The following is a 12683-nucleotide window of genomic DNA, read 5'->3' as shown; positions in this document are numbered from 1 at the left end:
ACTCTGTAAGAGTAACATATGATTTGTATACATGCACTTGAATTTTGTTAATGTAGCATGTAAAAAAATGATATCCAGCCGTTCCTATTCATATTAGGATGGGTTTAAACCATGAAATCTAATTAATTGAAACATTATAACTGTTGGTAGCTCTATTTGTTTTCTATTGTACGGGTGTGCCAAAATCACTAGGGCGGCTGGATCCAAACCAATCAAATTTAATCCTAAGCACTAAAATAAATAAATACTATGAATGTATATGACCAGGTTATGAGAAGATCATTTGCTTATTTAGCTATTTGCAGAAGTTTATAGAAATCAAGCAATAATCAAAGTATAGGTGTTTTTATCTGAAGATGAGATACTTTGTGCATTACACAAGAAATGACTTTCTTTTTTTTTTCTTTTTTTATATATTTACCACACACACACACACTACCCCACACACTCACGCTGGTGGAATTTCACCAGCTATGGGTACTCGAACCCTTGACTAGGAGTTGAAACTCCGAAGAGTCTACCACCCGAGATTATCAGTGCAAATCAAATAAATCCAATGTATGAGCGTAAATTTAAATTATAACTAAAGATTATGGCTAAGAATTACCGTTACTCTTAAAATAAGATGAGATAAAAGATAAATTGATAGATTTGATTGATTGTTGTTGGTTGGCTGTTTTTTGAGATGATTAGTTGGTTGATTTCATCTTCTATTTATAGATTTTTGTTGTAGCTTGTTCTTCCAAATCATTCTTGTAAGGCCCGTATCCTACTCCGTACCGTTCCATAGGTTCCCGCGATCCTCTTGATCGAATTTCGACAACCTTCGACCTTTATCCGATGTTTGCGCGTGATCCTAAGACGAGTCCTGCAAACCAGAGTCGGTTCAACCCGAGACTTGTACCCTAGCGAACACGCCGTTGCTGCGGTTCCGATGTCGCATCTCGCGCGCCGAGGCAATATCTAGGCCAGGAGATGTGGGCCAGCATTCAGTTCGAGAAAACACTGCGCCGTTGCAAACCTACGAAATATTTCAAATCATGTCCCATCAATCACACCTCATGTCAAGTACACATCACCCCATCCCCAAGCAACCCCTAAAGTCAACATTCTCTTACATAAAGTACACCTATCACTCACCTTTTCACCCATCACACTCATTTCTCTCTCTCTCTCTCTCTCTCTTACACCTCTCGCATCTCTCTCTCTCTCATTCTCCCAAGCAACCCCATGAGGCTCCATCGTCCAAGCTCCATGAGAGAAGCTTGGCATGGCCCACTCCCTACCACCCAATCCAACCCTTGGATCATCATCTCAACCGTCAAAATTTTTCCCTTGGAGCTCTAGACCGCATAGGCAGAAGGAGGAGGAGATCAAAGGTGAGTGCTTCTCTCTCTCTCTCTCTCCCTCTCTCTATCATTTTGTGTGATGATGTGGCTGTGTGGCCTACCTAGATGGACCCCACTTTGATGTATGTCTTATCCATACCATCTAACCATTGGTAGTCCACCTAGGCAGCTATCTGTAAGCGGGCCCACCTTAATATGTGTTGTATCCAAAACCGTCCAGCGTCCCTGGACGCTGGACGTCAGTGAAATGTGAACTAACCGTGTAGTGCACTGGGATAAAAACAAAAAGAAATATCAGTTTGATTTGAAACTTGGGGTGGGTCGCTCATGCAGGACCCACCTTGATGCGTTGATCCAATCCATGCCGTCCATCCCATTCACCAGATCATTTTAGGCGTTGAGCCGAAAAATGAAACCAATCTGACTATCTGGCAGGCCATAGCATAGAAAACAGTGCTTGTACCATTGAAATCTACCCTAAGATTTCTGTACCCCCAAAATACATCGAATATCAGGCTCATTTAGACTGTCTTAAGCCATAGAATCCAATGGCTGGGTCGGATCCTCCTGACGTGGGCCCCACTTAGGAAAAACCACAAGAAAACTGTTTTTAAAAAAAACACAAAAGCATATGGCAGCTGACGCTACTGCTGCTGCAGCAGCAGCAGGACGTTGCACTGGGACGGTGGGATAGGGACCGTTGGGTCCCAGCCATGGGCCCCACCGAGAGGTGTGTTGGTCGTCAACACCGTGCATTTGGTAGGTCCTTTAGGGTAGTGGGCCCCCTCCAAAAATCAGCCACATGTGGAGCTCAGGTGGCCCACATCATAGGAAACAATGTGAATTAAATGTCTACCATTAGAACCCCCCTTTGGTGGTCCAGAAGTTTTGGATCCTTATAAAATTTGTTTTTCCTCCTCAGATTGGATGATAGATAAACGTTGTGGTGGGCCCCACAATGATGTATGTGTTTTATTCACACCGTCCACGGCATTGGACGGTGGAACCCACCATGGTTTATGTGTTTTATCCACGCCGTCCACCGTCCCTGAACGGTGGGACCCACCCCACGTGTGGGGCCCTCCTTGATGTATTTATTCTAATCCACTCCATTCATCCATCCAAAACGGTGTGACCCACCATGATTTATGTATCTTACCGACGCCGTCCATCTGTTTTATCCAGGCCATCTAGCAAGCCTGGATGGTGAGAAAACACTAATATCAGACCGATCCAAAACAGGTGGGCCATGTGGGACCCACCTTGATGAGGCACATATCCTCACCGTCTGTCCAGAGAGCGTACTGACAGTGGGGTATGGCTGAAAGTGAAGTGTCAATTGACAGTGCGGTGGATAACGGTGAAGTGTAAACTGGCAGTGAGGTGTACCCGCTTGCTGCATCAAATATAATAATGATAATAATAAAATAATAATATATATTATATATGTTACAAGGGGGTAGCCCATCACGTGGGACCCACCTCTGTTTTATTTGAAGCTGCAACATGTAGCAGCACTTCGTCAGCAGGGTTGGCGGGACCCAATCACGTTATCCATCCATTGGATGGGCCACACCATATGCATGTGATGGTGGGACCCGCCCTTGGTGTGAGAGCTACACCTGATGTACGTACTGTCCAGGGCGTCCAGGGCCTGGACGTTGATGTGTGTGTGTGTGTGTGTATAATATTATATTATATTATATATAGTATATATTATGTTATATATATATTATATATTATATTATATAATACATACATGATGGTGGGCCCTATGTAGGACCCTCCTCTGCCTTTCTAGTGCAGCAGCTGCACGTACAGCAGCTATATTGTTGCTCCTCTTGACGGCAGCAAGCCCGCAGGCCTCACATTGATGGATGTATTTTCGCTACACCGTCCACTGTTTGGACGGTGGGGCCCACCATGATGCATACGTTGTATCCAAACCGTCTAACCATATTGAGATATCATTTTCATAGCATGAGCAAAAGGATGGGTCAGATCTAAAGTTCAAGTGGACTCCACCATTTAAATAGTGGACTGTGACATCCACCATTCAAACTCCTAAGGACCTTAGTAGTTTTCAATTAAGTTAATATTTGCTTTCATTTCATCTATCTCTATGTTAACTTATGAATAGGTCGGATCTTTTAAAAAAATACATAAGGGTGGGCCTGATTTGATATACATGAGGCCCATCGGTGCGGCCTATTTGATATACATGAAGCACATTGGTGCGACCCAAACAATGCAACCCATGTGATGTGGCTCACTTGACATATGAGGCCCATTGTGATATATTCGAGGCCTATTGTGATGTATTCGAGGCCCATGGGTGAGGCCCATTGTGATACATTCGAGGTCCATTATGATGTATTCGAGGCCCATGGGCGAGGCCCATTGTGATATATTCGAGGCCCATTGTGATATAATCAAGGCCCATGGGCACGGCCTATTGTGATTCGTTTGAGGCCCTTGTATGAAGCCCAATGTGATATATGAGAGGCCCATGAATGGAGCCCAACGTGATGTATGTGTGGCCGATATGTTGTGTATGAATCCCTGATGTGGGCTACTCCTTGGGAGCAATATTGGTTAGATGTCCACATTGATGGGCAATGATGGTTGAATGTCCACATTGTGACCTTCCCTTAAGCCTTATTAGGCTCATTCTCATCATTCTCTTAGTGGGTTAACCTAAATAAGTGGGCCCCATTCACCATGGACGGATGACTACGTGCTACCGGATTTGATATAACCACGGCCAATGGTCGATCTTTATATTATGGTTGATCGGCTGTTCATCTATGGACCCCGCCTTGTTTATGTGCTGGTTGTCGGTATCAATTATCGATTCTGATTGTCGGTGCCGATTATCGATGCAGATTATCGGTGCCAATTGTCGATACCGATCATTGGTGCCGATTGTCGTGGTCGATTGCCGATTCCAATTGAGGTGACTGATTTTTCGATTCTGATTATCGATCGATCCCGATTGTCGTGGCCGATTGCCGATTCCGATTGACGTAACTAATTTACTGATTCAGATTATCGATCGATCTCGATTGTCGTGGCCGATTACCGATTCCGATTGACATGACTGATTTTTCGATTCTAATTATCGATCAATCCTGATTGTTATGGCCGATTGTCGATTCCAATTGACGTGACTGATTTACCGATTTTGATTATCGATCGATCCCGATTGTCATACCCAAGTATCAAGGCCGATTCCGATTCGTCGAGGCCGATTGTATAGGCCGATTTTGAATTGTCAAGGCCGATTGTATAGGCTGATTTCGATTGCTAAGGCCGATTGTCGAGACCTATATGATGTATATACGACCTGTAGTTAAGGCTCATTGTGATGTATTCGTGGTCTATGGGCGAGGCCCATTGTGATATGTAATAGGCCCATGATGCATGGCCCATTTGATGTACTTGAGGCCCAGATACGTGGCCCATTTGATGCATATGAGACCCATGTGTAGGGCCCACATGTCATGTATTTGAGGCCCATGGGCAGGGCTCACCCATTGTGTATATGTGCATTGGGTAGGGCCCCTTATGTTGTATATTAAGCCCTTGTGTGAGGCCGTGGGGCCATTATATGTTTGGCTCTGTGTGGGCCATTCCTTGGGGGGTAATGTTGGTTAAATGTCCACATTGTCGAAGTCGATTGTTGATGCCGGTTATTGATATCGATTATGAGTATGTGACTGCATAGCATCATGATACATGCCCATATGCATCATCTGCATTTTTGTTATGAGATGTGGTTGACCATTGCATATGTCATTGGGCAGATTGTTATGAGACTCCCTGATAAGCGGAGGTTATCTCACATGAGCGCATGGTATGCACAGGATTGATGCATGACTGGATTGTATGACTCATGCATCTTGCATTGTGTGCCCTAGCGACATCAGGGCCGTAGCCTCCAAGGCATATCGTGGATGGCCAGACGGGACACCGAAAATCTTTTCTATATGGGGTGCTATAGATATCCTTGGGTGAATGTAACGTCTCGAAAAAATCCGTACAAGGACCCGAGTACCACCTCAGGCAAAAATCACCCAGGACCAAATCCTTTAGAAATTAGGCTAGTATTAGCAAGTGCTAAACTAGAGTACTTGTGAAATTAGCACTAATCACTTTAAATATGATCTGCAAGACCTAAAACATGCAGAATCATTGACGCTACATTACCCTGAAATCTAGAATCCATCCCTAAATCCGGTTGCTCTCGGGAGCACATCGAAACTCCGTATCGGACCTGGACCGCACGTCGAAAGTCTAATAATCGCAAAACCATACAGTTATGACCGCATTACTGGACTTGACAACGTCCTCGAAAATTCAGTCTTAATTGTGTCTAGAAATGCACAACTTGAGCCCGGAGTAAAGTGTGTGAGAAACATGGATATCTTTAGAAATAAAGTCTGAATTTAAGTAATCTGAGTCGTGTCGCTGGCGGGCGAAATATAAGAATTCAAACCGTCAGAATCTGATCCAAATACAACATCGGATCAGGGAAAATGTCCCATACATGGCAATGCACTTGTGGCCTTGATCGAGTGCTAGTGACCGTTGAACTGAAACTGGTCCGCCACGGTCGATCTGTAAACCTGATCGGAACGAAAACTTAGCCTAACCTAGATCCATGGTCAAGGAGCTTAAATCCGATCGCACGTAGAAAAGGGGCCACCAAAAGTGCTCCGATGGGTTGAAATAGAAAACCTTTTGATATAACCTAAGTATACCTTGGCCCTGGGGCCATTTCCATCAGTCCTGGGCTTATATAAGGACCTTAAACCTTCTCTCTCTCACCTCATACGAATTTGAGAAACCCTAGGGGAGAGGGGAGAGAAAAGAGAAGGGAATAGAGAGAAAGTGAGAGTGAGAGTGGGAGTTAGTTGTCGGGATCTTTCCTTGACACTCCACATGCTTAACCACCATCCTTGTATCACTATACAGGCGATTCCGATTCCGTACTTAGGTAAGGAATCCTAACTCTAATCTTGTTTTAGAAATCCAAATAGAGATATCGATGAAATAGCTAATCTATTTCGTGATTCAGGTAGCCGTTGTGCCGTAGACGAGGATTTAGTGTTCAAACCGAATCTGTTACGCGTTTACCGGCGTAAGGTGTAGACTATAAATGCTTAGGTTATGGTTTTCAAGGCTTTCAATGTTAGTTAATGATTTATGACTGACTTGAATTTCTATCACATGCTTAGACACGATGTTTCCCGCACTTTACACATATATATGAACTATGTTGAATATAGTGTATTCTTGTGTTTGTTGATATGATTGCATGAGTATGGAATTTGGATTTGTGCTTGCCATGATTATTCGTTGTGGATATATGGTTGTTGTATATGTGACAACTCCGTGGTGAAAGGGTTTGCCTTAACACTTGTTATAACCAACATACGTCATGTATGTTGAAGTGTGTAGACTAAGTGTTTGTTGAAATGTCTGAATGAATATGGAATTATGATTAGTACCTGTTATGATGGATATTTGGTAATACATGATCGTTCTATTGTTGCAACTCCTATGTGAAAGGATTTGCTATAATATGCGTTTTAAGTAAATTAATCTATGTATGTGATCTGTAGTGTAAGTGTTTGATAAAATACCTGTATGAGGAAATGCTTGTTTAAATATTTGAAATGAGGGTGTTGAGATAGGATTCTCAATCCCCTTCTCTATAACTATAGTTTCCTTTATGTAACATATCTTCTTACTATGTGATTTATGAAAGTAGTGCCTAAGTAAGATAACATGTGTACTATGTGTTTCATGAAATGCTAAATGCTTGAAATGGTTGAACTGTTGTGTAATGCTGTTATGCATATCATATGTGATATATAAACTGTAACTGAGTATGATTGAGACTATGACTTAGTCCAGGCAATCGGTAACAGATCTTGATTAGGTGGCTGAGGTTGTTTTTGCCACACAAGACGCGTTCGATGAACCCGAGTCGTACTTTGGTTGTCAGCAGTGGTTAGGCCACACGGAGTGCTTACGCCCTTCATGTCGATCAACTCAAGGTGCGCTCTTACTAGTTGAGCTCGTCAAGTAACCCGATTGACCCAATGTATGTTCACCATGTATGGACGCTACTGCTTGAATCTAAGTTACCAAACTCACCAGTGAAAATCCCTTTAACCTTGGTACCTCGATCCGCTAAGACTCATGAGCCAGACATGGTGGTATGGGACACCGTGGTCGAGCTGTCGGCCTACACTGGGATGACGAGCCTCCCCGTAGTGACCAGTGAGCAACCCAGACTCGTGAGCCGAATACGGTGGTATGAGACACTGTATTCGAGTTGTCGGCCTACATCTAGGTGACAAGCCATTCATAGTGACCTCGAGCATACTCTAAGACTGCGCAGAGGCGATGGGTCTTTCCGTAGCAATTAGAGTATAAACTAGGCCTGCACTGATAAGGTGACGAGCCCTTTGCAGCGACCTAGAACCGCAACATCGTATGAGATTTGCTAGGACTGACGACCCTAGAATGGATCATTATTTAGGAATTAATATAAGAGAGGTACCTTAGCTTCCCAATCTTGCTGTATGAAAAGGACTAATAAGAACTTGAATCACGCTCATGCACCGCACTGCATGTGCCGTTTGGCGTTGAGTGGAGAGCACGAGGAAGTGACTGACATGCGCGACCGTTAGATGAAGATCACACAGGGAGTGTAGGCGAGGGCATGCATCATTTATACATACCATTTTTACATTAATCAGAGTACTTAGGGATGTTTGATTGTATTGTTTATCATTACTGCTTGACTGAATTAAGAACATGTTAACTTTTACTTTATTGTCCCACTGAGTTGATCACTCACTCCCACGTTACGGGACGGTGTTTTAAACACCAACTAGACTCTGTCTTAGTTACAGATGGAGACCCGACTGATGAGGCAGAGACGGACATCGCAGACGATGAGGATGCTTTCTCATATATGCAGTATTCAGGCGGGTTTATATAGACTACTCTGATCGACGGGGCTTCAGGGTCATACTTGTGGACTATTGCATTTTTTTGAAAATTTGTATTTTGAAATAGTACTTGTAATTATTGACCTGGTAACGCATACATACTTTGAGGACCTATATTGGTTTATAAAGTTATACATATTCGTTTTAGTCTTCCGCTTGCGTACTACAATTGTCCCTGGATTATGTTTTGCTGTTTTGGCTTAATCTCATTCATGTTTTATGCACTAATACAGGCAACATACTACCATCATTAAATATGTTGCATTAAGTGATGCGTTGGAACTCTGGAGTTAGGTACCTGCTCGACCTCCGATTTTTAGGGCATTACAAGTTGGTATCAGAGCATGATTTGGATTAAACCGGACTTGGGTTATGGTCACACGACATGCGCTGATGCATTTCGACCTAAGAGGGTGTGAGAAAAATGTAGAGACAAGCTTAGTTTTAAATTACCAAAAACGATCGCTGAGATCGGGTCTATACACATCTGTGATCGCTTGAGACGACCCCGGATCACCCCTAAACCATCAATCGACGGGTTTAGACCATGATTTACCCAATCCCAGCCTTCAACAATCGAGAAATGCGAATTTACATCAGAAAGTACTCGAAGTGACTCGAAATTACTCAAAAGGGAGTCAGGGGTTAAATGGGACACTTCTATGGGGACCCTGAGTGGGTCCCATATGTTTTTAGGGTCCAGGGGGCAGGAGGACCTCGCCCCACCGGTGAGGCATCGCCGGTTTGTCCAGAGGTCAGCGAGGACCTCGCTGGTTCCATGAGGCCTCGCCGACTGGCGGGCCTGGCCGGGCGGGCCGGTTCGGGCCAACTCCTCTAGGGTGTTGTATGGCCCACTGATGTAGGGTGGGTCGGTTTTAACCCCTCCTAACACGCCCCCTCTTCATAACCTACCCCTCCAAGCTCTCCTTTTTCTTCAAAAACCTTTGTTTCTCTCTCAAATCTCCCCTTTATCCACCCATTTCATCATTTTCCTTCAACACACACACACCCCTCCATCGTTTTCCACCAAAACCCCCTCTTATCTCTCTTTTTTCCTTCGATTTGAGTGCACAAACCTCTCATTTGTGTCTCACATACCTTTAAGTTCAACAACCCATCCTATTTCCACCTATTATTTCACTCCAATGGCTCTATTCGAGCTTGTGATGGCCATTTTCTCGATTTTCACGCTTCTTTCTCTCATGGGGAAGAAGAGGACTTCTACGGATGAGGCCGGGCCTAGTTGTAAACCCGTGTCCTAGCTCGTACCGTTCCGTAGGCTTCCGCGGTCGAATTTCGGCGACTCACGATCTTTTATCGGCAGTTGCGCACGACCCCGATTCGTATTTTGTATTCCAGAGTCGGCTCGACCTAAGACTTGTACCAGTGCGACCGCGCCGTTGCCACGGTTCCGACGCCGCGACTCATGCACCGACCCGATACCCAAGCTAGAAGATGTCGGCCTGCGTTCAATTCGAGGAAAACACCGCGCGTTGTGAACTTCGAGAGAATCTCTACCAAATGTCAAATCAATCCCATCAATCAATTAAAGTACACAACTCATCAAATCAAGTACCCTATCCCATCCCCAAGTACACAACACCATCCCCAAAGTTAACTTTCCCATCCCATCTCTTACACACCCCCATCACTCATCCCATCACTCTCTCTCTCTCTCTCTCTCTCTCTCTTTCAATCCCTCTCTCATCTCTCTCTCTCATTTTTCCTCCCAAGCAACTCACGTCCAATGCTCCATGAGAAGAGCCATGTGTGGCCCACTCCTATCATCCTATCTCCCATCTCCACCCTTGGATCATCATCTCCATCGTTGAAGGAGCACTTTTGGAGCATTGGAAGGCTAGGGAGAAAGAAGAATGAGAAGTGGGTGCTTCTCTCTCTCTCTCTCTCTCTCTCTTTCATTATTTTGGTGTGATAATGTGGCCGTGTGGCTCATCCGGATGTACCCCACATTGATGTATGTGATGTCTAAGCCATCCATCAAATGGACCCCACGGCCGTCCAAGCCATGTGGGCCCCACTTAACGGTAGTTGGAAAACATAAAGATAAGGTTGACCCAGATCAAGTGGGCCATGTCCATGTGGACCCCACATGTGGGACCCACCTTGAACAATATGTGTACACAGTGGGACGCTGGACGTCCTTCACGAGTGTGACTAGAAAGTGAAATGCACTCTCTGCCAAAAAAAAACAAAAAAAAGGGGGAGAGCTTTTGAGGCAAGCTACTCATGTAGGCCCTACCTTGATGTAAAAATCGAATCCACACCATCCATTTCATTTCCAAGCTCATTTTAGGCATTGAGCCAAAGAATGAATCTAATCCGATTTTCTGGCGGGCCCTGGCATGGGAAACAACATTTTTTACCTTTAAGATCCATTAGGACCCACCTTGATGTCTCTACCCGCCAACAACATACTATATAGTGGACTCGTTTGATCCGTCTTGGGCCATAAAATTCAATGGATGGAGTGGATTCTCAAGACACGCGCCCCACATATAAAAAGAAACCTCGAGAAAAATAAAAAATAAAAAATGAGGCACGCTGCTGCTGTCAGCAGCGTGCGCAGGTGCTGCTGGCGGACGGACGGGCTGGCCTCACGGCCTTAGCTGTGGGCCCCACTGTGATGCATTTCGAACATCAATGCCATGCATTTGATGGGTCCCCTCGGACCAGGTGGCCTCCCCAACAATCAGCCGTATACGGAACTCAGGTGGGCCACACCATATAAAATCATGTGAAGATATGCCTAAAACATATAAAATCACTTGGTGGGGCCTACCTGAAATTTGGATGCGGCTGAAACTTGGTTTGGACCTCTAATTTTGTGGGACACATATAATGGACGGAGTAGATCTGATTAATGTAGGTCCCACCTAGGATAAATAAATAAATATATATATATATAGCATGCATTTACTACCTTGACGCCCAGAGGAGTCTGGACATCCAACGTTAAATAGGGAGGGCCCCCCTTGGCCCCAGTTGTGGACCCTACCATGATGTATATTCTACATCCATGCCGTTCATTTAATAGGTCCCCTTTAATGATGTGTTGGTTCCAAAAATCAGCCATAAAAAGTTCTCGGATGGCCCGCACCATCACCATTCATGCGGTGGTATGCCAAACCATATGGAATCAAATGCTGGGGTCCACATGTAGCTTGGATCCACCTGAAACTTGGTTTGGACCCTTAAATTGGTGGGACACACACAATGAATGGGTTGGATTTGTGAACTACATCACAGTGGACCCCAGGACCATGTAACTGTACCAAAAGTTGGTTGACAAATAAACATTGCAGTGGCTCTGTCCACGTGTCCTTTCAACAGGGTGGATGGAAAATGAATGTTACAGTGGGCCCTTGCTCATGTGACCTTATGAACAGTTGGATGGCAAATAAACATTACAGTGGGCCCAGGTTGGGTAGAAAATAAACATTTCAGTGGGCCAGGTTGGGTGGAAAATAAACATTACTGCGCCCCAGGTCTGAGTGACCTTATCAATGGGTTGGATGGAAAATAAACATTATGGTAGGCCCCACTTGGGACCCACTTTTATGAAGTGGTTTTGTATTTAACGCCCAAGTTCTGGGTCGAACATGAGGCGGTGTTATATCCATTCGCCCCGTGGACCCCATTCTTTCGTATGAGATCCAAGGCTGCTATAAGACCTCAGTTCTGTGGGCCTTAATCACAAGATATATGTGTGGTGGGTCCCACACGTGTGGACCCACCTGGCATATATATTTCATCCTGATCATCTGTTAAATGACGTCCCGGGGTTGGACGTTTGCATGAATGGTAATATATATGTATATATGTATAAATAAATATGTGTGGTGTATATATTAATATAAACATTATATCTGGTGGTGCACATCACGTGGTCCTAGCTGATGTATATATATAATATATATAATATTATATCTGGTGGGTCACACCACGTGGCCCCACCTAATGTATATGTTTCACCAATCCCATCCACCACTCGGACCCTTGGATGATGGGATTCCCATGATGCATGTGTTGTACATACATATTGTCCAACATGTGGAGCTTACGTGTGATGTATCTGTTTTATCCTAGCCTTCCATCATTTGGATGATGGGACACCACCATGAGATATTTGTTTAATCCATACTGTCTAGAATGTTTGGACGGTGCTAGACCATGTTTGGGCGGTGTTATGGACCACACCATGTTGTATGTATTCCACCCACACCGTCCACCTATTTTAACGGTGCTGTACTGCCATACCGTGATGTGTTTGTTTCATCCACACCAT

The sequence above is a fragment of the Magnolia sinica genome, chromosome 10, assembly GCF_029962835.1.
Source record: "Magnolia sinica isolate HGM2019 chromosome 10, MsV1, whole genome shotgun sequence".
Classification (NCBI taxonomy): Eukaryota; Viridiplantae; Streptophyta; class Magnoliopsida; order Magnoliales; family Magnoliaceae; genus Magnolia; species Magnolia sinica.
Note: the sequence above shows the minus strand (reverse complement) of the source record.